Below are 5,837 nucleotides of genomic sequence, written 5' to 3'. Positions count from 1 at the left end.
ATTACAGCTGCTCCAACCGGGGTCCCACAGAGCATACCAGAGCAGGAGTACACAAGGAGTGCCAGAGCCTGGCTGCCTGGACAAGTCTGGCATCTCTCAGAACCACGAAAGCTTGGCAACACCTTGCAGACAGCTCTTGTGTCTGCCCTGCACACAGCTCCTAAAGGTAAGGGTGAGGGGGTGCTTATTTGTCATTCTAATCTCCTCATTTCACCAGTTTCTTTGGTATAATGATTATCAAGGAAGTATCAACAAGTCTAAAAAGGGGTCCACCAAAGGGAGTAAGAGCGTGGTCTCCTCTATGGAGGAGAGATGAGGAACTAGCTTCACCCCTAGAACCCTAGCTTGGTCAAGACAGCAGAAATCCTGCCACAGTCCTCCCAGGACACCAGAATGAAAAGAAAACTGTGTGGACTAATCGTTGTCACGCAACAGCCACTAAACCCAAATACAGATTCCATGATTTTCTGCATGTGATCCCACTGGCTGATGCAAGGCCCACAAAGACCAAATTTCCATTGGGTTTTAAACTACCTTATAGTTTTTGAGACACTTTAATTTAGTCTTTAGTTACTTAGGTCACAGCTTTGTAATTAATTATGTTACTCAAGGACTGAACAAGGCAGCACATGGAGGATAGAGAGGTGATTCAAGACAGCCAACACGGCTGCACCAAGGGCAAGTCTTGCCTGACCAACTCAGTGCCCTTCTGTGATGGAGTGACAACAACAGTGGACAAGGGAAGAGCTACAGATATGATTTATTGGGACTTTGACACAGTCCAACACAGCCTCCTTCTCTCCTAATTGGAGAGATACAGATCTTTGGTGGATAAGGAATTGGTTGCATGGTTGCATCCAGAAGGTGGTGGTCAACAGCTCAATGTCCAGATGGAGGTCAGTGACAAGTGATGCCCCTCAGGGGTCCATATTGGGACTACTACTGTTTAATAACTTCATCAATGACATGGACAGTGGGATTGAGCGTACCCTCTCAGCAAGTCTGCAGACAGCACCAAGCTGAGTGGTGCTGTTGACACACCTGAGGGACAGGATGCCATCCAGAGGGACTTGGACAAGCTTGAGAAGGGGGCCCATGTGAACCTCAGGTTCAACAAGGCCAAGTACAAGGTCCTGCACCTGGGTCAGGGCAACCCCCAGTATCAATACAGGCTTGAAGGGATTGAAGGGATCGAGAGCAGTCCTGTGGTGAAGGACTTGGGGGTGCTGGTGGATGAAAAGCTGGACATGACCCGGCAATGTGCACTCACAGCCCAGAAAGCCAACCGTGGCCTGGACTGCATCCAAAGCAGCGTGACCAGCAGGTCGAGGGAGGGGATTCTGCCCCTCTGCTCCGCTCTGGTGAGACCCCCCCTGCAGTACTGCCTTCAGCTCGGGGGTCCTCAGCACAAGAAGGACATGGATCTGTTGGAGCGAGTCCAGAGGAGGCCACAAAGATGATCCGAGGGCTGGAGCACCTCTCCTGTGAGGACAGGCTGAGAGAGTTGGCGTTGTTCAGCCTGGAGAAGAGGAGGCTCTGGGGGGACCTGATTGCATCCTGTCAGTACTTAAAGAGGACTTATAAGAAAGATGGGGACAGACTTTTTAGCAGGGCTGTTGCAATAGGACAAGAGGTAATAGTTTTCAAATAAAATAGGGTAGATTCAGACTAGATATAAGGAAGAAATCTTTTTACAATGAGGGTAGTGAAACACTGCCACAGGCTGCCCCTGTAGCAGTGGTAGATGCCCCATCCCTGGAAACATTCAAGGTCAGGCTGGATAGGGCTCTGAGCCACCTGATCGAGTTGAAGATGTCCCTTCTTACTGCAGGGGGGTTGGAGTAGATGACCTTTAAAGGTCCCTTCCAACCCAAACCATTCTGTGATACAGAAAAAAAAAAAGTAGTACTGTCCACATCAAGCAGCCAACTGGTAGATTAGATCAGATCAAGTTTGCACTAAACCATTCACCTCTGGGACAGTCCACTGTTGACATACTATACAAGATAAGCACGATTCTCACAGGTAAAGTATGCGAACATAGAGTATGTTTTTAAAGCTATTTGGATGGATGCAAACAGTAATGCTCTTTGATGAAAAGTTTTGAACAGCTACATATTGTGAATATCCTTTTCAAGCCACCAGATTACAAAAAAAAAAAAGGAGAGTCCAAACCTCTGCTTAGCTAACTAGAAGTTTCTCTTAAAAAACATATACCTCTCTTCTAAGGAAATGCAAGTTGCTTCAAAAGAAGCAGTCACCCCTCTTACCTAAGACAGTGAAGTGAGGGTCCAGAGGGAAGCCACTCATTTAGTTCCACTCAGCTGAACAACTGCAGCTTCTCCTAATTCTTCACCACTGTAAAACATGGGTAAAGAACCATGCAGGACGGTAATGGAAAGAGTATTGGAAAAACTGACTTCCACCCCCTTCCTCCATTCAGCAGTTTGCATAATACAGGGAAGCAGGTTCAACCTATTAAGAGTAAAAAGTAGTTAATGCTTCCTTTAAGAGATTCATTCATAAGAGTATTTGTGAGACAGAACACTATGGTAATATTTATAATGTAATTTTGCAACCAGTAAGTTATTTTGTCAGTAATTTCTGTCACTCCTAGCCACAAGAAGGTGGAACTATTCAAAAACAGCAATTTAACGTGCTATTTGGTCATGTGTTACATTGCCAAGCATGAATCCTGAATCTCAACACTATTTGATTTTATCTTTTTTATATTTCTCCTATGAGGTTATTTTCCTGAAGAAATGTCTTACCAGCTGGTATAGCTACTGAAGTGTTGCTTTGTTACAAAATTACCTTCACACTGTATTTGCTGACTTTCTGCTAACCAACCAGATATATTACACACATTACTATCCATACAAATCAGCTGGGTCTTGTCTTTTTTTTTCCTCCAAACTTTTATTCATGGGCAATACAGCCTTACAAGGCTGTCAGGCACTGCCTGTAAATACAGGAAGTTAATGCAGTAAATGTTAAGGTCAAAGTATTTAAGGTGACAAAAGTCACTTCAAACACGCGATTTGCTCATTGCTGTTGTCTCTGGGAACCAACTATTTAGCAAAGCTTATAGCAGTCTCCTGGGAGGGGAGGAGATTTTTTTTTCAAAAAAAGGAAACATCATACTCTAAATTATTTGTTACAGATCCTGATAGCAAATGTATTACCCCTCTTGTTCCATGTACAAATCAGAATTTGATTAATGACAGAAAACCTTTCAACATTGCTTCTCTATAAAGCTTACAGCTACCTTAAATATACTGGATATTTCAGAAAAAGTGTTAAACATACCTCCTTTGTTTAAAAATCAGTATCAATTAACTGAAACAAAGCAAAGACTTGGCCCATAGTACCAGAAACAGACTGACACTGGAAATGAGATACATGCCTCACACTTGAGGAATTCTCTCCCCTGCCCCTCAATTGCATGTTCTATTTTTAAGAATTGGTGGCTTTTGTCTTCCAGTGTACAAATACCCTGGTGGGGGGAAGGAGAAAGACATTTCCTGCATTTAAAAAAAAGATGAATTCTCTCTGGATGTTCACTAAGTAAACTGACACCAAAAGTAGTAGAGGCAAAAAAAAAAAATCATAATTCCTGCATGGCAACAACTAAGATGATGCATATTTACAAAAATGTAAACACTAAATTCACTCCATAAGTGTCATATCATGTACGACACTAATTATTGTTATACAAAATGTTATATGCTTAAACATGTTCACAATTAAACATGGTTATGACTACTAAAACTTGACTCAAAGGTATTTCCCACCCCCCAATTATGCATTTGGTTAAGTAGAACCTGTGAATTCATAGAGAACTAGTGAAGAAAAGTACAATGTACAACAAAGTACATATTCATAATGAAATAAGCATGATTTTACACTGGGGTACATATGTAATTTCATATTTCTGAAGCAGGTTTTCTCCTACAAAAAGTGAAGTTAAATGAAAGGAAAAAGAACCTGGTTTATTTTCTCAAGTCAGTTAGAACAGGGACAATCTCAAGGTGCTCTAATAGGGACTCTAACAAGCTCAGAACATCCCTAGATGTATTTAACATATACACACAGTTTTAAATTCCATTCAGAAAAGAATCATCATTTACATATGTCTTTAAGCAGTGGGAGTAATTAAAAGACTACAAGTTTTGTTTGCTATTAAAAAAAGGATCAAACCCACACAATGTTAGAGTTCTGAAGAGGACCGGGACTGAGATCTAGGCTTTGAAACACACTGCTGTGAAAAAGTTAAACACCTGTGCTTTTTCAAGCCTACCTTTCCTTCAAACACTTCCCCCCCATAGTCACACAATCATACCCTGAAGTAACCTGAAGCAAATCAAGCCATTTATTCTGCCATCTAGCTTAGCGCTTTTATTTCTAAATTCATGAGAGATACTGAGGAGAATCCAGTGAGGAAAAATAGCAAACAACTCTGGTAAACAGAAAAAGATTTTGTTAATTCCAGTGTGAAAGATGCTACATTAAATAGTAAATAGAGTGGAATGGAAGGAATTCATAAAAGAGATGAAGTGTCTGTAATACTGTATGGAAATAATTTCAATTAAAGGTATTTTTCAGCCCCGTAAACCTAGAGCGGTGGTCTAGCTTTTCTTCCAAGGTTCGTCCGTATTAAATTTACAGAACATCACTGTTATGAGGACAAGTCATAAACACTGCAAAAAGCATCTGTTCTAAAAGACAAATGTATGTGAGGAAAACTACTGAATATCCATAGCAATTTGGTAGAGTACATTTCATATTTTCAAATCAACACTCTTAAACTCTGAGTTTCACAGTATTTTCAAATTTAAAAAAGTACCTTTAACCGTTTCCAAGATGAAAGGGCACAGAGTATTTAGTGTCACCATCCAAACCAAGCAGTTTGTGAGAACTGTAAAGCCCATTTTCCAACAGTTTTCGTTCTTACCAAGAGCTACCTCTCACCACCTCTATTATTCTTCCACTCAGTCACAGATGTCTAACAAAGCAGTTAAACTTAGAGTGTAGCTTCTCCCTTAGCAAGGAATCTCTAACTGGATGTTATTTGCATGAATTAGGAACTTAATCTTATCTTTTAGACCTCTCTCTTTCAAACCAGTCAGAAAAAAAAAAAAGATAAACTGACAATACAGTTATGTAGGTTTTACTTTGTTAGGAAAGCAAAGCTAAAATCAGGTACAATTTCCCACTGAGGAACTTTTTGGTAGATGTGCAAGAGGCATGGTAAAATTAATCTAACAAGCTGATTCTCACAGAGCCTCAGATTTGCATCGACTCCTACTGAGGTAGGGAAGTTTCCACACAGTCACAGAGGGATCATCCCTGAAGTGATGTGTAAGACACAGGTTTTGTCCCAGAATCAGAACATCGCTTACACAGAAGGAAACATAACATATTTCCATTAACTGGACAAAAAACCCCATAACTACAAGTTCATAGAATACAGGTGCTTGCCACTTAAAGAAGAGTTGTGGAACATGTTTCATTTCCTGAATGACCACATCATTTTAGACATCTGATTTACAAATCGACTGTGAACCATAACAACCCATAGAGTTTCTTTAAAAGAAATACTGCAGGTACACTTAAAAACTGAAACACAAAAAGTCCTGTTGTCAGGAGCGACAGATCACATTTATCAGCAAGGGAGCAAGTTCACAGGTTAGCAGATTCAACTCTTCAGACTGGACAGAAGGTAACACGAGCAAGTGAACACACCTACTTTGTTAAGCAGGCCTTGCACACTAGTTTTGCACCCTCGCAGTACTTCACATACCCGTACCTCCTCGACTGCCACAGCCGGCCATGCC

General features: G+C 41.0%; 1 protein-coding gene across 1 annotated transcript in view; it reads right to left on the bottom strand.

Moving 5' to 3' along the window:
- The window catches only part of UBE3A (ubiquitin protein ligase E3A), a 50,307-nt gene extending 47,949 nt beyond the window's left edge, over window positions 1-2,358 (bottom strand). Inside the window, exon 1 of the mRNA XM_009699844.1 lies at window positions 2,271-2,358. The gene's annotated coding sequence lies outside the window, so the exon portion shown is untranslated. The remainder of the gene's footprint in view (window positions 1-2,270) is intronic.
- Between the last annotated feature and the right edge of the window lie 3,479 nt (window positions 2,359-5,837).

Source organism: Cariama cristata, unplaced genomic scaffold (genome assembly GCF_000690535.1).
Source record: "Cariama cristata isolate BGI_N322 unplaced genomic scaffold, ASM69053v1 scaffold1025, whole genome shotgun sequence".
Taxonomy (NCBI): domain Eukaryota; kingdom Metazoa; phylum Chordata; class Aves; order Cariamiformes; family Cariamidae; genus Cariama; species Cariama cristata.
This window is presented reverse-complemented; position numbering and strand designations above follow the sequence as displayed.